The sequence below is a fragment of the Dendropsophus ebraccatus genome, chromosome 2, assembly GCF_027789765.1.
Source record: "Dendropsophus ebraccatus isolate aDenEbr1 chromosome 2, aDenEbr1.pat, whole genome shotgun sequence".
Lineage (NCBI taxonomy): Eukaryota > Metazoa > Chordata > Amphibia > Anura > Hylidae > Dendropsophus > Dendropsophus ebraccatus.
Genome location: NC_091455.1, coordinates 64,689,564 through 64,713,729, shown reverse-complemented (window position 1 = coordinate 64,713,729; position 24,166 = coordinate 64,689,564). Strand labels below are relative to the sequence as shown.

The 24,166-nt window shown below is 39.7% G+C and overlaps 1 long non-coding RNA gene across 1 annotated transcript in view; it reads left to right on the top strand.

Moving 5' to 3' along the window:
• LOC138784487 (uncharacterized) overlaps positions 1 to 20,432 on the top strand; it is a 93,334-nt gene extending 72,902 nt beyond the window's left edge. Inside the window, exon 3 of the long non-coding RNA XR_011361858.1 lies at positions 20,267 to 20,432. This is a non-coding gene — a long non-coding RNA (uncharacterized lncRNA). The remainder of the gene's footprint in view (positions 1 to 20,266) is intronic.
• The last annotated feature ends 3,734 nt before the right edge of the window (positions 20,433 to 24,166 follow it).

The following is a 24,166-nucleotide window of genomic DNA, read 5'->3' as shown; positions in this document are numbered from 1 at the left end:
ACGTCATTGCTGTAAAATACTAGAGTACTGTACATAATAGCAGTAAGGTCTCGTCTTGCATCATAAATGTACAATAAAGCCGTGAATTTTAAATGGACTGTCAAAAACTTTATTTTATTTTTTTTTGACATGTTGACATTTCAGACATTTCAAAAGTTTTGATCAGTCTCTGAATACCCTCAGACCCCGAGCGATCACCAGAACGGGCAGGAAGAAGTGTGCACAAATGTCTTCTCTCCCGCTTCTGTGCCATGTGACCGCAACAGACTCCAATGTGAGTCTCAGTTGCTATGTCCTCTCCTGGCCTCCTGATCAGACCCTTTTCCTACTAATAAAGCTCTCTTCATAACATGACATTTATGCTGTCTGTTATTTTTTTTATGCAAGGGGATGCAGTGAGGGAAGTTTTTTATTCCCCTGAAAACCATGAAAACATAATTGGTACTTAATTATACGCATAAGTTCCCCTGGACATCTCCAACCTATACTAGCAAAATACTGACTGTATGTCCATCATACCATATATTAGTCCGTACTAAAACCTTGTATACAAAAAAGGACTAAATATAATACACAATATCTTTATTTGTAAATCACAAATCACATAATCCAAATTTAAAATGGCATAACATGATGTTTTATGGCATTCCAAATAGAACTGACATGGTGGGGCAGGTAACATAGGCTACAACAGTCAACTACACCACATATAGTAAGTGCAGTAAATAGAGTAATATAAAACAGGGAGGTTTAAGTCCAAGTCCAGGCTTCCCACAATGGAGAATTTAAACCCTACTAAACTACCCCCTAAAAACCATACATGCTGAGAGCCAGTAAAGGGTTCAGTAAAGCGTCTCCCCAATGTACGTTTCAAGTTTCGCACTTCCTCAGGGGGAATGGCTGTCATGTGCCATTTAAATATGCTGGGGCGCAGGACATCATTTCCGGGGATAGCGGCGCATGTCAGGAAGAAGGCAGAGATAGTATAGATTGAGCGCAACTTCGGCATGCTCGAGCCTAATCATTTGGCATTTAAATACCAGTGGCTGCAAAAATTGAATGCAGCCCTAGGGAGTCCAACTTCTTGCATCCAAACCTTTATACACAAGCTATCATAGGGGAATTCACTCTTCATAACATACGTTGAAGTATTTATAGAAACTCTTTGCTTTATCTAAAGTTATATTTTTTTAATGTAATTGAATACTCAGATAACCCTTTTTAATAAATGGTGAGTCAGTATGCTGACCTTATAACAGAACCCCGTGAGCTCGCTGCTTTCCGACCCCTCTCAGCTGCGAGCAATGGAAGTACAGGAACACATGAAAAGGATTTTGTTCAAGAGCCAATTTCAAATCCAATTTTGTCAGCGACTTCAAATCATTAACCTGCCTCCTAGTTTCTTTCCAATATTTTTCAAATATGATATTCTTCTGACTCACGGCTCCATAGCGTTCCACTTGTTCTTTTAGAGAAAGTTAGACCATTTAAAAAAAAATGAACTTACATTGAAAATATGCACACTGGCAATTAAATAATACCAGCCATACAAAATCTAACATTATAATATAAAAATAAGTGTACACAATAAACATTACTCTCAGGTTAACCTGTCTTCCTATTTCAAGAGGATTGTTAAATAACTTAGGATGTCCTGCTTACACACCTTTTTCTCTTGATATGCCCGCCTGTTCTCTGGGTTTATACAGTAGTTTGTCTGCAGATTTTGGTAAATAGTGATACGGGCAATGAACTTGAAGTGTACATGTCATGAACCAAAAAACAAAAACTGATGTCTCAGGAAGACAGGTGAAAAGTTTTTATAGGTCAGGGTTCGAGTGTTCAGACCCACGACTGATCAGAGGAATGAGAGGGGAGACAATTATGCTGCTGCTGCGTGAAAAGACTTATATTATGCAACCGTCTCCTCACGTGACACAGTCGGAGAGGAATGCACTGAGCACAGATTTCTCCTGGCTTTTTCTCCTGATAGGTTGCGGTCTGAACAGTCAGAATCTAACTCATGAGTCTCTAAACTGCGGCCCTCCAGCTGTTGCAAAACTACATTTCCCATCATACCTGGACAGCCAAATCCAAAGCTTTAGCTGTCCAGGCATGATGGGAGTTGTAGTTTCGCAGCAGCTGGAGGGCCGCAATTTGGAGACCCATGATCTAACCGATTAAAATCCCCCCCCCCTTTTTTCCATCTCCTCAATCAGAAATTCAAGTTGTGAGGCTAGAAAATATAGTTCCATATCTGGTACTGCCATAACCCCTTATTCTTTATATAAGTGATCCATCTGCATTCTTGGTTCTTTTACCTCTATATCGTAAGGCTCCTAATCAAGGCTCCGAACTATCCAAAAATCCTTTCCCCCAACCACATCGGGCTATTTATTACTCACTCTATCTGATATGGGCATAGGATGGTTTAACCAGATTTAAATTACCGCCTTAATCTTAAGTATAGGTATTACATTTAACCGAGGGTACCTCCTAACTTTCTTTGCCACAACTATTCCTAGATATTTAAATGTTTCATCCTTACACCCTTAGCCTTTCATGTTCCATCTCTCCATCTAATGGCAATAAAGTCGACTTTGTCCAATCCTCAGGCCTGACACTCTGCCATAGTCCTCAAGGACCTTCATAATCTTCTCCAACAAATAATTTGTGTTACCCAAATATACTAAGATATCATCTGCATACAGACTTTTTCCTCTCTTCCATCCCATTCAAACTCTTTAAACTCCTCTATATTCCTTAGTGTCTTTGCTATAGGCTCTATAAACAGGGCAAAGACGAGGGTGGAGAGAGGACCCCTGGAAAACTGAAAACTTTCTGTCAGTGCTCCATTAAATGGGAACTCCAGGTAGAGGTAAAAAAAAAAATCAGCTCCAGAAGCATATAGCATTGCTAAACTGTCTAACCCAGTTCTGAAACTACCAAAAATCCATTTGCTTTGGGGGGTTTGCTCTGTATTGTGTTGCTTTACTTCCTGGTTGAGCCGTTGTACACAGTACTATAGGTTCCAGAATACATTGATTTCCCTAAGCTGTTCAGAGGCCTCCACTTTGCCCATTCCCCGCCCAAATCTGTTTCAGAACTTCTAGGCCTTGTTCACACATTGCAGTTTCATTGTGTTACTGAATTAATTGCTGTACTATATCATTTTATTGTGGTCCCAGCCACACAGTGCACTGTTACTACCTATAACGCCGATATTTGAATAAAGTAAAGAACTTTTTGAATTATTTTTTTTTCTTTTCATCTCCACAAACATATTATGATTAAGCATATTTTAACTTTTTCTTGAGCCCCACAATAAGGACTTTATCCGATATTATCTTACATGGGATATACTATTTATACCTCATCTTTTGCCCAGGTGGGATTGGCAGTGCTGGCTCTGATCCTCTGTGCCATTTACCATCATTTAATTGTGTTACTGCATCATTTTTGTGAATACGCTGTAGTACTGCAATGACACTCCAACATGTGTGAACATAGCCCTAATTTCACTGCAGAGTGTTGCACAAACAGTGAAGTTGCAACAGCTGCTTCTGGCTGGTCAGAGATGGTTAATCACTCAGGGCATTGGGGGATCCAGCCAAGCCTCCTGTGACATCATGCCCTGCCCCCTGTCTGTATCATCAGCCTGTGCTCAGCAAACACACACAATGTGAGACAGAGGCATGGGATCTTTGTCTCCTAAGGAGGAATAGCAGAAGGAGCAGGAAGCAATGTGGATTGGCACAAAGGCCAGTTTTCTTCACTTTCTGAATGTCTATCAGCTACCAGTGTGGCAGAACCGCACAAATACGGTAATACATTATATAGACACATCTATATAAATTTTAATATACTTTAAATAGAAAAACAGTATTCCTTATGTGGAGTTCCCTTTTAATGAATATTGCTGACCTTCCCACAGATTCTTGCAATATTTAAGGTAATTCACATAAGTCATTATACTCTCCCAGGACCTCCTCCTCTACTGTATGTTTTGCTGGGAGCTATATAAATGTAGAATTGAAAAAAAAACTTTCCCACTTTCTTTGTATCATTCACTACCTTCCCTCCCATATTTTTTTTTAACTACGGCAATTGTTTTCTGATTATTCTTTTCTTCTCATATAGGCCAAAAAGCTACCTGCCCTGCCCCCTTCCAAGAAACAGATCTGCTACTGGGACTTTATCAATTCCTTTGACTTGGTTTCCAGTATTTCTTGATACCCAGCTATGGCTATTTCCCAATTACTTTTATCACCCAAATCTTTAATCAAGCTGAAACATATCTGTTTTTTCCACCTTTTTTTTCTCATTTGCTTCTCTTCCCGATTTTTATGCTTCCTAGTTCTTATTACCTTTTCTGTTAACAGTCATCTTCAGAATGCCTTGAGAGTGTCCCATACCTCCCCCCCCCCTACAGATGCCGTTCCCTGATTTTTTGCCTGCCACTGTGGATTAAATCTAAAATCTCCAGATCTTCTGGTCTCCCTCTACTCTTCTGAATATTCTGATTAACAAGGGCGAGTGGTGATTCCAGGTCCAGTCATCTTATTCCTTCTGCAAATTATAGCAAAGCGGTAGGCCGACCTTTTTTTAACATATTTAAATCCATATAACTGTGCAGACTAAACTATTTTTGAATATTTTCCCTTGTAATTCCCCCAAAGGCATGCCCACGTTTGGTTATTTATATACATATTTTATAACAAAATTGAATGTTTTAGAATTGTAATATATTGAAACTCTGACACAGCCATCTATCTGTTACTTAAGTCTAAACCATACATAATATTAAATTGGGGTGGTTTGCTATTGCAAGTCAATGAACAGGATAAACTGTCTAGATAGGGATAAATATAGGATAGGAATGAAATCTTTCAGAAAAGAGAATAAAAATTCATAAAATTACAAGAGCATTTCTGAACTCACTGACAGGAAATGTTTCTGAGAAAAGAAGTATTCATCATTTTGGAGAATAAATATGCAAAAATTTTCAGCCTTTAGTTTTTTTTTTTAACTCATCGAAGAGTTTGGTCGAGACAGGTTGCCACTTCACTTTTTCTTTAGCGAATAAAATCCGTCAAGTCTAATTTTAGGCTCTAGAGAACTGGTCCCAACCTTGTGTAGGTGGTAAAGTTTCTTTAAAATATCACAGATAATGTTAAGAGTCACTAAATAAAGGAGGTGAAGTCTCCTATGAAATAAATGTCCGTGTGATATGGCTTTACTCCAGTCTTTGTTACCTCTGGTATAATGTTAACCTATTATATAGTATTGCTATGACATCCCATGTGGCTCATGCGTTATTGCTTTTCAAACACTATTCTAGAAAAAAAATTAGGCCCCATTTACACATTTGTAGTCAACAGCTACAGGCAGGACTACAGATGTGTTATTTAGGCCTAACATTTTTCTAGAATAGTGTTAGATGTACACCTACAAATGTCTACAACCTTTCTGCATTAGCAAGACCCTTCTTTAAAGATAGGTGATCTCTGCCATAAATATGGGCCGCACAATTGCTTTCCCATTTTTCTCGGCATGTGTCATGGTTTCAACACAGATTCATAACAAATATGGCTGTGCATATAGGGCCATAGAAATAAATGGGTTTGCTTTCATGCTGTAGGCAAATGTGGACAGAATAGTCAGATGTGTGAAAGGCGTCTTACTATGCATAGCCAGGTGGTTGGCATAATTTGGAATTCCAAATTATGAGAGTAATTACGACTCTAGTCATCCATAGTCCAGGTTTTTAGATCATTGTAACCTTGTTTCCTTTTCATCACAAACATTGACTTTCGTTTCAGACAAGTTGTCCCATCATAAATGCTTTTTATAATTCTTTCCTTTGTTTCAATTGACATTGACCATGTTTTCTTCCAATTTACTAACTCCCACATCTCTGGGAATTTTCGAAGCATTTTCCCTTTAACTTCAGTCTATTTTCAATTTTAGACTTTTGTCGGTATTTTAATTAGAAATGCAAATTACGAGGTGATTTCACAATTTTTTTCTATTTGATCAGGAAATACATATGACATTAATTAAAATAATTTACTTTCATTTGTTTGAAAGATGTTTTACAAAGCCAGAATATTCAGCATTTAATAAAAAGCCTCACCTTCTATGCCATTAGAGAAACTCTGAGTCAGCAGAACTGAATCACTAGATGCAGAGTAATAAGGTCATCTGCCCTGCAGAGCCTGAGCAGTAGTAGAATACTAGGGATGTGAGCAGGCCTGAAACTGCTAAACTATTGGGCTTGTCCAAGAGGATTTAGCCACAGGGAAGAAGCATCTTGTTTTGGACCACATACCAAATGTCTGGAAAAGTTCGGGTCTATGAGCTGGGTCGTTTTAAAAAAGTGAATGAGAATTTCCCAGGGGACTTGATTCCTAGAGAATGAATTGTGAGAAGTTTACTCTTCTCTGAAGAAATCACCATCTGGACATTAATGGTGAGCACAGGAGCTGACTGTAGGTGGAATCTTGATGTGTTACTTGAGTTACATTGTGGTGTACAGTATTTAAGCTGGTTCAAGTAATCATCAGGTGCGATCATTGAACTTTTAAATGTTGGGCCTAGTGTCTTTATTGCCCATATCATCTATCTGGCAAGGAAAGGGCCTCAAATCTCCATTATGCGCTTGTCCATTGGTTATTTGCAAAACCAAGAGGCTGTGTTGCTAGAATCCTCTCTTTTAGATATGGTCTTTCCTAGAAGAGAGTCTTTCCTAGAAGAGACATCACCAATTTGTTAGTTCCTAAAGTCACAGGTTTACAATAAGGCCCCATTCACACAGAGCAAGAGAGGCGGAATTCCGTGTCCGCCGTGGAATGCCGCCAGCCTCTGTGTGATAATGACACTCTATGGGAGGCATGCGCCCCGCATCGCTCAGGGTCTCTCTGCGCTGAAGAATGAACATGTTTATTCTTCAGCGCTAAGAGATGCAGCGCACGCCTCCCATAGAGTGTTATTATGACACGGAGGTCTGCGGCATTTCACGGCGGACAATTCCGCCACGGAATTCCGCGTCTCTTGCTCTGTGTTAACGGGGCCAAAGACTTATGTAAGAATTGTAGAAGAGACTGGTACCTATTTATATTATGACCATCTGCATTTCTCTGCAACATATTAATTAAAAAGCAAGTTTTTAACAAACATGTTATGAGAAGGAATGAGATTCCAATTCTTGTCCCTGTTGGGGCTCAGGGCTGAGAATAGGACAATACTCACTAGCCAGCGTAGCCTTGACACATCCCTCTGTTGTCTTTAAGTCCTTTTAGACAGGGCAAATGATCGCCGATTAGTAAAATCGGGGCTTACTTGCAGCGCCTTTAAACAGTACAGTTAATCAAGTGGCTGGGCCACACAAATGATCCCTGCATCATTTGTGTGGCATGGTGCAGCTGGTAAACAGGGCTTTACAAAAGATGCGATCAGCTGAGGCAATTTTTCTGTTTTTTGGTTGATTGCAGACATTTACCAATTATCAATCGATTGAATGTTTGAATTGAATGCCAGTAATCAGCTCTGTGTCTGCTCTAGTCTTTACAATTTGCTGCACCTTTTATCACCTCGTAGCTCCTTCATAACATACATAGTAACCAGTGTTATTCAATATCCACCGGGAGGGCAGAATGTAGATAGCTTTATTGTAGAGAGTTCTTTCATGTCATTGCTGATCAGTGCACCGATCCCGCAATGTGACATCCTCTCAGAAAGAAAGAAAAGATTTATGTTTAATTCAAAAGTGACAATCAATATGGATGCCCTTTTTGTTCTCACTAAAATGCTACGACTGAATAGAAAATGCCAGAACATCAGCAGGTAAACAACCTTTTTTCTACTTTGGTTAATAATTCTCTCTAATTCATAAAAGACTGAAACCATTAACAGTAGCGTGTAAAATCTATAAAAACCAATTGCGTTAGATTTTATGATAGGAAACACCACAATATTACTGGTGGGTGGAAAGTATTTTCCTTAGATGTTATATACAATAACTATAGTAGAGTGCTTTGAACGTTCTGTCGAATTGCTGCACTCCCACAACTCCTGCACTGTTATGGTATCCCACTGTGTTACCGCTTCTTGGACGTTATTAACAATATGCCATCATGCTGATATAAACCCAACATAAATAATTCTCATATAAAGCAGTAAGAAAACTATTTACTTGTGTTGTTACACAGCTGTACTGTTTTTAGCTGTATAGTACTTGTAATCCTATCATATTCTTTTTTCAGTTTTTTGCACTAGAGAAAGTGTGTGGGTGCATTTTTGTCCCTAATTCGTACATTCTCTAGAACCATTAACATCTTCAGGTCAAGGTATGGTTGTTTTTATCCATTTTGTGCCTTATACAGTATTTATTAGGATGCATTGGAAAGTTAATTTAACAGATTATTTCCATCATGCATTTTTATGGCATATTCACAGCATCTGCCATAAATATCTGATAGATGTAGCTCCTACAGTACCTCTGGGACCTATACCTACAGTATGTCTAAAAAAAAAGGGGGGGGATCTCTAACCCCCATCCTGTCTCATTAGGTTTTTTCAGACCATTTCATAAAAGTGGAGAATGAATGGATAAGTGCTTGTCTGGTAAGCCAGGGCAGCCAGATGGTATTAGCTAGGGCAGGTGGTGTACCTGTTCAGCTCTTGTAACAGGGCCTGTGTGGTATAGACCCCCCCCTGGGTACCAGACACACACCCGTAGAACAGTGTAGGTGTCAGGAGCCAGGGCAGCCGGCACTCCTAGCTCCTGAATCAAGCATGCGGCAGCGGCTGCAGCAGCTGAGTACAAGGACGCGCTGATGGCATCCTTAGTTATTCGGCCGTGGGCTGGAGGACGCGCTGATGGCGTACCAGGTTACCAGTGTAGTCTGCAGTCTTCAGTATAGGGCCGGCCTGTTAAGGAGTCAGATTCCCCAAAAGGAAGAGACAGATTGGCGGGAGCAGCACCAGGGCCTTAATCTGTCCTTGAGTCTGTGGGTCACTTACCAGTGATCACAGTAGGTGCAGGTGTTGTGCGAGGAACTACAGTCCAGCTTGAACTTAAGCAAGTGCAACTTTACTTGTAAAATCTTCTTATAGGCATGGTACACATTATAACAGTTCTTTTTGAGGTGCAACACAGGTAGTTTGAGAACACCGACTGAGATCCCTTGTAGTGAGGTTGGTGCTTGATGAGTACTTTTATACTTGGAATACTCTTTAAACTTTAGGTAAATCACTACTATACGCAGGTAAACTGAAGAATGCTGGAGACTTGAAAAAAAATCACTGTTTTCCAAGCTGGTATACTTCAGACTTATACTGGAGACTTGAGATATACAGCTTCGACTGTCAGTGGTGACAGTGAACTGCCTGCAAGGGAGGGAGGAGGAGCGACCTATTCAGACTCCTAAGGCCGTATTAAACGGCCCGACTATGAGGAGCAAACGAGCGCTGTCAGCGCTCATTTGCTCCTTGTTTACCGCTCGCTGACGCTGCTATTCCATGTAGCTGCAGTGAGCGGGTGAGTCCAGGAAGGGCCGGGGGAAGCTGCAGGGGGGCTGCCCGGGTGATCGTTGATCATCCGGGCAGCCCATAGGATATAGCGGTGGTCTGCTGCTGTGGAGCAGCGGCAGCAGCAGATCGCTGCTTCATAAGTCGTTTGTCTTTCAACATGTTGAAAGACAAACGACTTCAACGATCAACCGGCATGAACGATGTCGGCTGATCGTTGCCTCCTATTCCACGGGACGATTATCGGCCAAAACGGCCCATATCGGCTGAATGCGGCCGATAATCGTTCCGTGGAATAGGGCCTTTAGGGTCCATTTACACAGAAAGATTATCTGCCAAAATTTTAAGCCAAAGCCAGAAACAGAGTATAAACAGAGAACAGGTCGTGAAGGAAAGCCTGAGGTTTTTCCTCTTATTAAATCCATTCCTGGCATTTGCTTCAAATCTTTGGCAGATAATCTGTCAGATAATCTCTCTGTGTAAATGGACCCTTAGGTACTCAACTGTGGGGGCTTAAGAGATGAAGTACCTGCATCCAGGGGTTGAAAAATACTGACCAAAATACTGAGGCTTCCAGTGTCCTTGGCTACCATTGGGACTCTGTGATCACATTGCAGAGCCCTGATGGTTACTAGAAAGAGAATTCTTGAATATATGAAAAAGATACAGCCACTGGTACTAGTGAAATTAAAATAGGTAAATTTTATGATTAAAGGTTTTTTCAATAATATGAGTTCGCACAAAAGTATGGGGTGCTCGCCTCTACTGTATATGCAATGATGCATAGTAGATATCCACAAAAAAAAAAAGAAATGTAGAGGGCACTCACCATTAAAAATGTATTCTTTATCCATTATCTTATTAAAACCGCCATAGCAGGACAACCAGGAGAGCAGACGCCTAATCCTTCTAATCAGCGTGACAGCTGTTTCGCGTAATGTGGGTACACTTCTGTAGAAGTGTACCCTTGGTTACGTTAAACCACTGTCACGCTGCCACGCTGATTAGAAGGATTAGGAGTCTGCTCTCCTGTTTGTCCTGCTATGGCGGTTTTAAGAAGATAATGAATAAAGAATACGTTTTTAATGATGAGTGCCCTTAACATTTCTTTTCTTTTTTGTAGAAAGAGAATTCTCCCTTTGTAGAAAGAGACTTCTCTGTCTGAAGCCCTATAGATGCTGTGATCATGCTGACGACAGTCTCTTTAGCATTAACTGTCAGCACTGGAGCACGGCTTGGATGTTGACAGTTGTGGTGGATCCCTGGCTATCACTGACAGCCGGGACACGCCACAGCTGACATAGGCACAGCTTCTGTGCCTATGCCATCCAGGGTACATTATTTAATGTAAGCCTAATTAGTCTGCAGCAACATTAATTTACTGTGCACCGGCGGGAGAGGGTTAAGATTGTACAAAGGTCATATATATGTGAGTCATACATATGTATTCAATTAAATGCATCTAGCAGCAGAAAAGGAGGTCACACAAAACCAGATTTGAATGCGATCTAAAAAATGTGATATGAGATTTATTAATGCATCTACTAGGTTATAATGGTGTGTATGTTAGCAGATCCCAACCTGTTTCATAACATTAGGGATTTCAAAAAGCATATATCAAAAGTTTGCACTGGTCATGCTCTGAGTGCTCAGACCTTGACCGATCAGTAGAATGAGCTGGACGATGACCACATTATGGCCTTTCCCCACTCTGTCTTTGGGACCTGTGTGAACAGTGCCTAAATCTGATACCGAATTGATCAATTTTATCTAAGGGGTTTTTAAATTCCCATCATTATCTATTTATATATACAATTTGTGACTATGAAAACTGACACTAAGATTGGAAAAACATGTATCAAAGAACAACTTTGTGTGAAAGTTCGGGTGATCTTTCCTTTGATAAACCTGGAAGATTTTCCAATACTTGTTTCTGTACATTTTCTGTATGAAACCTTTGATAAGTATAGGTCTTTGATAGGAATGACCTATTTATTCAACAGCATAACACACAAACAGTAGAGCAAATGCATGTATCGATTCCCATAAATTATGGAGTAACTTGAAGATAAAATAGTAGCTACAACATAACCTGACAGATTCCATTGTTTATCCATGATGGTTCCTTAAAAAAATATTTTTTTCTAAACACTGGTGTCTACTATTGAACTCAGTATTGAAATACAATTATTCTTAAAGAGAACCTATCACCTAAAAATCACTTTCCCTATTATCAAAGTACATCTCTCCCTAAGTCTATCTATGAAGATACAGACTGCCTTTGCAGTCTGTATCTTATACTTTACCCAATTCCTGGTTTTCGGTGCAGCAAGGCCGGCGCCGCCATCTTGATTATGTCACTTGCGTTCCACCGCTGTGGAACGCAAGTGACGTAATCAAGATAGCGGCGCCCAGAATTGGGTAAAGTATAAGATACAGACTGCAAAGGCAGTCTGTATCTTCGTTTTGTCCATTTATGAAGGTACAGACTGCCTTTGCAGTCTGTATCTTATACTTTACCTGATCTTCTTGTTCGCTGCAGTAAGGCTTGATTACGTCACTTGCGTTCCAGCGGTGGAACGCAAGTAATGTAAACAAGATGGCGGCGTCGGCCTTCCTGCAGAAGGCAGTCTGTACCTTCATTTTGTATATCTATGAAGATACAGACTGCCTTTGCAGTCTGTATCTTATACTTTACCTGATCCTGTTGTTCGCGGCAGTAAGGCCGGCGCCGCCATCTTGATTACATTACTTGCGTTCCACCGCTGGAACGCAAGTGACGTAATCAAGATGGCAGCGCCGGCCTTACTGCAGCGAACAAGAAGATCAGGTAAAGTATAAGATACAGACTGCAAAGGCAGTCTGTATCTTCATGGTTACACTAACAGAGTGAGTCAGGACAGACATACACAGCGATCTCACGCTGTATAGCGCGAGATCGCTGGGTATTCACAGAGCAGCGGACAAAGGCTCATGGGAGCCCTTCCCGCCGCTCGGTATGCCGGGAGTTCCCTATCTCGAGCCGGCTCTTTTGAAAAGATCCGGCTCGAGACAGGAAATGAAAAAGAGTACAGTACAAAAACGAAGCAATAAAAATAATTATATTTACAAATATTAATAAAATCACAATTGACATCTAATTAGAAAAAAAACCATTTTTTTCATTTTTGCTCATGATTGGTTCTCTTTAAGTTACATATCATAGTCCAGAGCTATTTTCTTGTTCCCTTGTAAGCTCAAAGTATTTTGGCAAATTTGTTGACAAACCTATATTGCCTGAATTTTTTCACTTATGGACCCATATGAGGTTTTTTTTCCCCAACACCAATTGTACTGTACTTAGTAATAACAGTTTTCATTTTTCCATAAAATATGATGCAAAACTGCAAAAAAATTATTTGGGTCTTAATCTTATAATGGCCTTTACAATTTTTTTTTTTACCTCCTATGATCTGGAACAGTCTTTTGTTTAGATGGGCAGAATTGGCCACAATTTGTACTTTAATTGAATTAGGTACAAGACCTTTATCAAAGCGTTCTTGAAGGAAATCTAGGAGCTGAGACATTGAAGGACAGAGGAAACCAGCTGAAATGTAAGCCAGGGAACAATGTAGAGGGAACAAAAGTTCCTCAGTTTGGCATTCCTTGCTGTCGCCATAAAGTCTATTTGTGGAAGACCCCATTTGAGCGTCAGCTAAAGGAATACCCTCTCTGAAATAGACCATTCCCCTGGAACTGTCAAACTCTGATTAAAATGATCTGCCATTGTGTTGTGGATGCCTCTGATATGTAGGGCCAATAGCCTGGATATTCTCTATCCTGCCCATATGAAAATTTTCAGGTGATGTACCAGGTGATACCTCCCTGCTTGTTGACATAAGCCACACAAGCCATATTGTCAATCCTGATTCTCACGGCTTTCTGTATAATGATAGGAGCAAAATGCAGGAGCACTAGGTAGATAGCCTTGAGCTCTCTTGCATTGGAAGAAAGAGATGTTTCTTGAGACGTCTAAGTGTCCGAGATTGTCCTGTCCTCCAGATGAGCACCCCAACCTGTTCCTAAAGTATGCATGCTAATGGTGACCCACTGGGGCTCTTTTATAGATGCTCCGTGCTTTACTTGTCTCTACCAGGTTAAGGACGTTCTTGTTTCTGTGGACAGGACATGGAGGGTCTTTAGGTCTTCTATCCTGCGATTCCATACTGCCAGGACTTCTCTCTGGAGGTACTGCATGTGCCATAGAGCCCAAGAAACAGCCTCCAAAGTAAAAAAAAAAAAAAAAGACTGAGGAAGTGGAGGGGATTAAAGTTTGTTGAAATTACTTTAATTAAAATGCCTTCGTTCCAGGGGCTCGCAGGGTCGATTATACCCCATATGTTGTGATGCCAATGGGATGCAAGGGAAAGAAGAGTTTAACAAACTGTTAACTGTTTAGAAACAAAATGCATGAATTCCCCTATTTTAAGCATATAATAATAATAATAATAATAATAATAACAACAACACATATTTGGTATATCACCACCTGCATAGGCAACTCAAACTATAGAACTATACCATTATTTATCCTGCATGGTAAACACCTTAAAAAAAATAATAATGCCATGTGAGATTGGTGTTAGGCCTTATTCACACTGTAATCAATGGGAGAACCCAAAAACCCCTGTTCTTTATTTGGTGAGATTTTTGTACATGTTGACACCGTTTTTTGTGGAAAACTGCACTAAAACCCACCAAAAAAGATGCAATACAACCACTAAATAATACTAAGCAAAAAAAAAAATAAAATGATGAAAAAGGAGCAGTTTTTTAGAGTTTTTTTAAACACATTTTATAAACATGGCCTTAATCAACCTCTTTTGTGTTTTTACATATCAGCCATGACTTCATTGGCTGTGTGGCATTGCGATCATACATCAACTCTGGTTTAATGCCCAGCGTGATAAACACACTCGTCTATCAAAACCAAGAAGATTGCTTCAAAAGCTGAAGAAAGCACGATTTTGACAGTGGAAAGCATTTACATTGTATTCAGTGCATGATCTACAGTATAACAAAGAAAATACAATATAAATTACATAAACTCATTGCTATGGATTCTGCATAAGTTTCCCTGCTGGACTTGATAGAGTTTTGTTTCTACAAAGTAAGCCACCCATTGTCTTCTCCAGAAACATATTTCTCCTCCACGTATAACAGCATGCTTTTTTTTTAAGTTTAATATATCTTGATAAGTACAGAAAATGTAATTATCTCTAAAGAGATAGATAGGATTCTTCTAGGTATGCTGAATCACACAGTGTCATAGTGCAAATAAATGATTCAATCGATATCAGCATCCTTATGTAACATGCACCATGAATATATCAAGAGATGAGGAAATGTTTACACGTTATTATAGTATTTGTGCTTTTACTTGGATGTTTCTAGTGATAAATGACAGGAGTTTTCTTTTGTGTTATCTTTTTTTCCCTTTGGGAGAGGAATGACAGTCCTGTTCTTATCTCAGATGTCTGAATGATAATCCCAATTGGAAACCAGTAAAAGTAGTTTTTCCTAAATACAATTTGGAAATCATGAGTACCTGAGTAGATGCAACATTCATAGGATATTGTATTTCAGGGGTATCCGAGTGCTGTAAAAACAGACTCCCTGGAGCCCATGACAACCATGTTTCCCTCCCTACAGTACCCCACCTGCATGAGAGCAGGGTACACTGTTAAAAGGAGAAGGAGCAACTACATAAATAGGAAGTGGAACATCTGTTTTCCTTTCAAATCAACTGGTGTCAGAAAAGTATTTAGATTTGCAATTTTATTCTATTAAAAAATCTCATGTATTCTCTGCTGCCACCTCTGTCCGGAGCAGTAGAAAAACTGTTCTGCTCTGGACAGTTCCTGACATGGACAGAGGTGGCAGCAGAGAACACTGGAAAGAAAACACCACTCCCTGCACAACATATAGCAGATGATAAGATTTTTAAATAGAAGTCAATTACAACTCTATAACTTTCTGACACTGGTTGATTTAAATCCCCCCCCCCCTCCTACTGGTGTACCCATTTGGGGGGTGGGGGTGCCTGGGAAGCATGTGTGCTTGTGCATCAACACTCCTTAGTGGTGGTATATATATACATATAGAACTAGGACTGCAAACTGAATTTGGGTTAAGAAAAGCATTGCCACAACTCAGAATTGTAATATACTGGCAATATACTGTATACAGTGTATTGTTCCAAATTATGTGTATTTAAAGATGTGATAGATAGATAGATAGATACTGTAGATAGATAGATAGATACTGTAGATAGATAGATAGATAGATAGATATTGCAATGTTATGGTTTTGCTGAGATTAGTAGATATCTTCAAATACCAGTTACTTATACATTTTAGTTATGAGTATCACCCTGTTCTTCAGTTTGTACTAAAGTGGTACATATAACATCATTTATACAGTGCAGTGGTTGCCATGTTCATGTCTTTAGGGCTCTAGGCACTAAGCACCTGTTGCCATGAAGAAAATGTATTAAAATGAAAGAATTGTATACTTGATAGGGTTATGGCTGTAGGATATTTATCATAGTGCTAAAGTATTGAAGTAACCCTAGAAAACCTAGTATTAAGGTCCTGAGCATTGGAAGGACACGTGGTACTGTTATAGCAGTTGTTATAACAACTATTTTACATAAGTTTCACCTCTGTCAAGTTTGTTTGTCAGCTATTATCGTACAATAGAAAATATTTCTTATGTAGTGTCACCAATTAACAGATAACAAGTTGACTACAGTAGTGTATGACCTAATGTAACCTGGAGTATGATGTGCGTCTGTGCCTTGCATTAGATGTGAAAATTGGAATTCATCCAGTGTCAGTGTAAATGATTGTCTCTGGATGAATTCATTAAATAAATGTCATATTTAAACCAAGTATTATTCGAAGACATAATGATATCCATACATTCTGCTTAAGCATTATGGTAATAATAATATTTGTATAGTGCCAACAGATTCCACAGCTCTTACAGGTTCCGCAGTGCTGCGTAGTTAGAATGGTTGCCACTTATGCTATTTTTTTTTGAATAATTCCAAAATAAATAACTTTAAAAATTTATATTGTTCCTGTGCCTTAATTTCTGTTGTCATGTTCAGTCTCTGGTTGCAATGATTACTACGGGGACATGACTCAATCGACTTGACTTTATAATGTACACTCATTTGCATTTTAACATGTTATAATACAGAGTAGATTAGAGGTTATTACTATATTTACAGAATTATTGGGCCCTGTATTCCTCTGTTTTGTACTTTTGTTAAGCATCCACAGGATATGGTTTCCTGCTACTAACTCAAGAAGAGGACCCAGTCATCAGTATGGTAAGAGTATAATTAAAGTGGGAAGATCTAAATCCCCCACTCTGGCCCCAGTCCCAGTGTCTTGCCTTCCTGCTAGCCTCATCCTCTTTATTATTAAAAACATCTCCCCCATTTTTACCCCACTTATTAGAAAGCATCCCCCTGTTGACAATATTTCATTGCAAAAAAATAGCAGGCAATAATGCACTTAGCAATATTCTATCCTCTTTTGACCCTATCTCTTTACAATACTAACAATATTCCCACTATATTCTCCTAAGTCCTACGGGTAAGAAAACCTCCAGTGCTGTACTACAACCTGGTCAATAGTTATTCTTTAAGCAAACCAACCTATATCACTTCTTGGGGGAAGGACTTGCATGCGACTTTCACAGATAGTAAAGTACACTCAATACTGTAAAGCTCCTATGGCTTCTAAATGTGATCCAAGAGAATCCTTATAAGCTGCTGACCAGATGGTGTAGGACACCTTTATTGGTTTTTACCTACAAACTATCTTTGAAAAAAAACTCTGACAACATCTAGGTACCTTCATGCACATCTGGCGAAATTGTCCGCCTATCACAACATTCTGGTTCCGAATTGTGCTTATTATTCAGCAATTTATCTCTTTGTCCATTTATTCTTCATTAAAAGAGTTGAAAGTTTCTTCTTCATCTTGTTTTTGCAGTCAACCTGCTGATCCCTCTTAATGGAGAAGTCCGGTGAAAATTTTTATTAAAGTATTGTATTGTCCGCCAAAAGTTATACAAATCACTAATATACACTTTATGGGAAATGCTTATGAAGTGCTTTTTTCCCTGCACTTACTGCAGAATCATGGCTTCACTTTCTGGATAACATGGTTATGTCACGACCCGACTCCCAGAGCTGTGCGGGCTGTGGCTGCTGGAGAGGATAATGGCAGGGGGACACTGAAGGAGACAGGGCACTGGAGGGACACTGAGCATCCCTCTGCCATCATCCTCTCCAGCTGCCACAGCCCACACAGCTCTGGGAGTCGGGTCATGACATCACCATTTTATTCAGGAATAGAAGCCTTGATGCAGTAGTAAGTGCAGGGAAAAAAAGCACTTTATGAGCATTTATCATAATAAGTGTATATTGGTGATTGGTATAACCTTTTAGGGGCAATACAATAGTTTAATAAAAATTTTTGCTGGAGTTCTCCTTTAAATGAATGCAGACAAACTCTCCCTCCATATAAGAAGGAATAGCCAAGGCCAGCTAAATCCAAAGGTTTGCACAATTTGATCAGGACAAACAGAACACATGATGCTTTCCTAGCCATTTGGGTATCCTGGAGAACCTCAAGACATTTCTTGATTTCCCTTTTTGTACTCTAACTATTCACCTTTACACTATTCTTGTGAGTATTGTGACAGTCTGTGACTTTCCTGCCTCTGTACATCCTTACTTCTCTCCCCTCTACTATACTCATTCTTTTTTATATACATGTCTCTTCTATTGCTCTTAGAGTGTCCCTGTTATAACTTTCAAAATCTAAATCAACAGTAGATGTGATATAAACAAGTTTGCAATTTACATTTATTATTTTATTATTTTTTTTATCATGGAAAACACGGCACTTCCTGTTTTCTGACTGTTTTTTTTTTTCTAAAGAAACAGGAAACCGTCAGAAAACAGGAAGTCCTGCGTATCCCCGGCCATCTGAATGCTTACAGAGAGAAGGCAGTCTCTGTACTGACCGGAATTCCTGTGTTTAGTCTGTTCAACCAAGCACAAGTCAGAAAATCTCCCTTCTGGAGTCTGGACCTGGATTTCTGGTAAGTTCAGCTTTGTTTTACAGCATGAAAACAACAACAAAAATAATGAATGTATATTGCAAACTTGATTTATTTCACATCATTTAGATTTTGAAATTTATAACGACAGTGACATTTAAAGAACACTTGCTTAGGTCTGTTTCCACCTTGTACATGTTCATAAAGTAGACAAAACAAACTTACAGTTCTCATCCCCTGGATTTTTTTTTGTTGTTGGATATTGTTGTATTAATTATATTCCCCAAGTTAACCTCTCTTATTCCCCCCTGACAATGAATACATCAAGTCTGAGTTCAGTTTACTAAGTATAACAACAAAACAAACTGCCAGTTTTAATCACTGAGAAAATTGCTGCAATATCCTCTGTCAATAATAGATATGGTCCCATTTAGATGAAAACGGCAATAAGTGGTAGATAATGAATTTCAGCAGAAGCCATAATGAAGAAACAATTATATATGTAACGATTGATTATTACAGTCACTTACAAACAAAATATTTCTTCCATGTACAAATATTCTATTATCATATAACATCTGACTCTTTCCAAAACCAGTCACTAAGGTACAATTAAAAGCTTGCAAAATAATTGCCTTTTCTTTGCTCTACAGCCAATGTGTTATGTGTTTCCCCTTGTGATCAATGTGTACATCACTTTATTAAGAAATCATTACATTCCAATTTAGTTTTATGTAGCGGATACATCAGTGTTAATACTAAAAGAAGTGTTGGTAAATTAACCCTACAAAGGAACCTGTGTGAAGAGTACATCATTTATCATTGGTAAGGGGCAATGCTTTGGAAGTTCATTTTGCATCAGATGTTATTTAATAGGCCATTTATTTCCATTTGGATTTGGAGGCCGTTTCGGATTCATGACTGTCCCGATTGCTCAGTGAAGTTGTGTATGACACTCAGAGGTCTCCTAGCATTGTATCCAACCCCTTTCAAGCTTCCTAAAATTAATAAATAATTAGCAATGTCAAAGTTACTGTCAGATTTGTGTAGAGCTAGCAGTGGCAGCAACAGCAGCAGTGGTACAGTATGAAACAAGATGAGTTGGTACTACAGGATAAGGCTGGAATTGTGGTTATGTGGATGGTGATAGCAGCAGCAGCAGGGTATTAGTAGTTACAGTGACAGCAGCAGTAACAGTACAGTGTGAAACATGATGGACAATGCAGAAAATGGGGGTTGCTGTGTGGAGTCAAACACTGTTGGCCCACTGTACTACCAGCAAGAAGAGTTAAATTATTATTTAAAGAGAACCTACTGTATCATGTAAATTTATGTGTCCCTATTAGAAAAATGTACAGACAATCTTTGCAGTCCGTACCTAATACTTACCTATCTTGGTGACGTCACTTATTCTAAATGTATGCTGCATGGGAGAACTGAGGACTAATAATAAATGATTGCTATGGGGGGAACTGATTAAATAAGGACTGCAAGAGGGGGACTGACTAATTAGGGGCTGGAGGAGGGGGGTCCAATATCATAAGGGGTTTTAGGTGTTTTTTTAGTACTATATGTGTTGGAGCAAGGAGCCTTAACAGCTTTTTTTTTGCAGATTCTGGAGAGAGGATTCATGGTCAGGAGAAGATGGACCAGGCTGAATGGAGAGAAAAAGGAAAAGTAAACGACTGTGTTTAGAGAAGACACCACTGTGAATAACTGGATTTAACTACACTCTCTTATAGCGGTCTCTCTTGATCTCTTGATAGTGGCCATGGTGTGGTGGTATTATTTAGCTATAATATAGTGGCAATATTGGTAATGTCTTTCTGTTTTGTTCAGTGGCAGTATGGAGGTAATATGTGATCACTGCAATGTGGTTATATTTCTTGGCAACAAAATTACAAAGATAATTTTATGTGTTTTGGGGCACTTGATACCTGTGAGGGCATTATACAGTGTGTTGTGGAGCTCTAAAGGAGGCTAATAATGATTAGCAGAGAACTCCCTACACAGTATATGAACACATTACCTGTATAAAATCTGGTCTCATGTCCTGCTAAGATTCTCCTGCTGCGTTCGGGATGAAAGTGTGTGTGTGTGTGTGTGTGTGTGTGTGTGTGTGTGTGTGTTTGTGTCTATGATGAAAGCAAATTCCGCACAGGGAGCCATATACTTTAAGGCCTGCCCTGGCTGTTGCCATTGGGGTTCACAATCTAAAAATCTAACTTCCATATTAAAGTACTTGCATGCTTTGGAGTATAGGAAGAAGCATATAAAACCACAGGGAGAACATACAAACTCCTTACAGCTGTTGTCTATGGAGGGAGTTGAACACTGCAATGCAACACTTCTACCACTGAGCCACTGTGGTAATGGTGTTGCATAGATGTTTGCTTCATGGAAAACAATACAAATAATTAGGGAGACACAACTAGATGAGTCAGTGTACGGTGCTATTGGCAAGTAGAAGAGCTAAGTTTAAACACAGGCTGAATTTAATGGCGCTTTATAAATGTTTGTTTGGCTCAGAACAATAGTAAATAATTTTTTAACCCTTTCCCCCAATATGACGTCCACTGACGTCATGAAAGCAGTGCCAGAACGCATCATGACATCCCTGGACGTCATGGTTTCCCTGCCTCCCCCCGCTGTCCCTAGCTGAGATCGGGAAGCAGGAGAAGGCTGTGTCACATAGCCTCCTCTTGCTGCCCGATTCCGCAGGGGAGCCGTTCTCCCCCTGGACAGTTAACCCCATAAACGATGTGGTCGTTGCGACCGCTGCATCTATAGGGAGATTGGGTGTCTCCCGTGGATCGGGCGGCGGGAGGAGGCTGCAGCACATTGCCTCCTCCTGCCGCCACTGCCATTATCCTCCCCCAGGCCCCCCTTTTGTTGTCTCCCCCGGTCGTCTCCCCCGGTCCGTACTCCCCGTGCTCTCTGCTGTTCCCCCAACCACGATCCGGCTCCCTCTCCCTCTCCGTGCTCATGCTCCCCCGCCCCCTGCCGATCTGGCTTTGGCTCCCGCTCCCTTCCCATGCTATTCCTCGGTGATCCGGCTCCACATCCACCCCCTGCCCGAACCGGCTTTGGCTTCCTCTCCGTCCCCGTGTCCTCGTCCCCCCGTGTCATCCCCCCTCCCAGATCCCTCTCGCTCCCTCCCTGTGTGCCCCCTCTCCGGCTACCTCGACCTCCTCTTGCCCCCCCAGTGCCGGCACCTCCCCCCCCCCCCTCCCTGTGCTCAATGATCAGGTCCCTGCACTGAGACCGGGACCTGCTCGTTGGAATAAATGAGCTGTCAGTGTGTTACATTGACAGCTCATTCATTCACTATACAATGCATCACAGCACACATCATGTGCTGTAATGCATTATATATATACCTGCAAATGTAATAAAAAAACACACAAATAACTAAATACATACATAAGTAAATTAATTAAAACACATAAATTAAATAACTAAATAAATGCATAAATAAATATACACATTCCCCATCCCTGCTTTTTTAAATGATCCCCTATAAATACACACATTTGGTATCGCCGCATCCGTAATGATCCCATCTATTAACCCGTTACATCAATTATCCCCACCCCGATGAACGCCATAAAAAAGAAACAAAAAAACTAACCAAAATGAAATTTTTTTGTTAATCCCGCCTTCTTTAAAATATAGAAAAAAGCTATCAAACCGACATATGTACCCAAAAGGTGTACCAGTAAATATGTCAGCTTATGCCACAAAAAAAAATCCCTCACGTAACTCCATTTGCGAAAAAAGAAAACTTTTACCGCTGTTACAATATACAAGACACAAACAGTATTTATAGTATAAATGTCATAAAATATAACAAAAGCTATATAAAATGGATATTACTGTAATCATACTAACCTGACGAATAAGGATAACATGTCATATGTGACGTATAGTAAACGGCGTACGAAAAAATGATGAACAACACCTGCTAAATTGTGTTTTTTTTATTCCTACCACCTCATTAAAAATTAAATATTGATCAGGGTGTCACATGTCCCCCTGAATAGTACCAATAGAAACTTCAACTGAAATAAAAAAAAGACCCCAAAATTCACCAGGTCTCTGTCATGTCTGAGAACTGTGGTTGAGTCAGGTGACGCACTGTGGCCACATATGGGAGATTTATAGAATCATTGAAATAAGGGGAATAAATAGTGAGTTCCATTTTTCGGTGTATTTGCTGTGTTAGAGGGAAAAATGGATTAAAATGGAATATCCTCCAAAAAAAAAAATGAAAATTTTAAATTTCTCCTCCAACTTGCTTAAATCTCTGCGAAACACCTAAAGGGTTAATAAACTTATGAAATGTTACTTTGAATACTTTGAGGGCTGCAGTTTTTTACAGTGGAGGGATTTATGGGGGTAACTAACATACAGGCCCCACAAATTCACTTCAGAACTGAACTGCTCCCTAATAAAATCAGAATTTGACATTTTCCTGAAAATTTGAAAAATCGCTGCAAAATTTCGAAGCCCTCTAACATTCTAAAAAGTAAAAGGACGTTCAAATGACGGTACACATGTTGTAGATGTCGCAGCAATAATACGTTTATGTGGCATGACTATGAATTTTGAATATAAAGAATTGTAAATTTTTCTAATTTGTGCGCAAATGTGTTTTTTACAAAAAACTACTGAGTGTATCAACCAAAGTATACCCCAAACATAAAGAGGAATATGTCACGAAAAAACAATCTCAGAATAACAGCAATAGTTAAAAGCACCACAGAGTTATAACTACATAAAGAGAGACAGGTCAAATTTGAAAAATAGGCCCTGGGCATTAAGGCCAAAACAGGCTGCGGAGGCAAGGGGTTAAGGAGCTGATTTAAATAGCAAACAGTTATAGCAATAGGTGTTATCGACAGCAATATTTATGTTTGTGGTGTTTGCCCATTTTACAGCAGCAGGTGTTTGCAGCAGCAGAGATGGCAGGCCTGTGACTAATTGGAGAATGGAAAGGGGCCTCCTGGTCAGACATGTAGCAAGCAGATCATGGCCAGAATCATAATCATCATCTTCATGGCTGACATTCCCTTGCTATGCCTAAGAAAAGTTTGTGTCATTCTCCAAGACAACACTGTCTCATTCACTAAATCAAATCAAATATTAGTTTTTCATCCGTCTACACTTCCTTGTGCACTTGAAGGTGGAGAACAAGATGTGGAAGTTGATCTTCCTCTTTTGTTACATAATTGTGAGCATTTGCAGTAATATAAATATCAGGGGGTAAGGGTGATGCTGATGTTGTCCTACTAACAAGTTTGGTGGCCTTTTAGAAGAGCTTGAATATGGAACATGTAGCTCCAATTAGAAACCCTCGTCTAAGTTCAACATAACAGGTGCTGCACTGCTGAATACATAAGCTCTGCTTCAGCATTCAGGGGGTTGCCAGAGAAGCCTGAGGTGCCATTGAAGCGACTCTGTACCCACAATGTGCCCTCTCCAAACCGCTGATACCTTTAGATACAGTAGA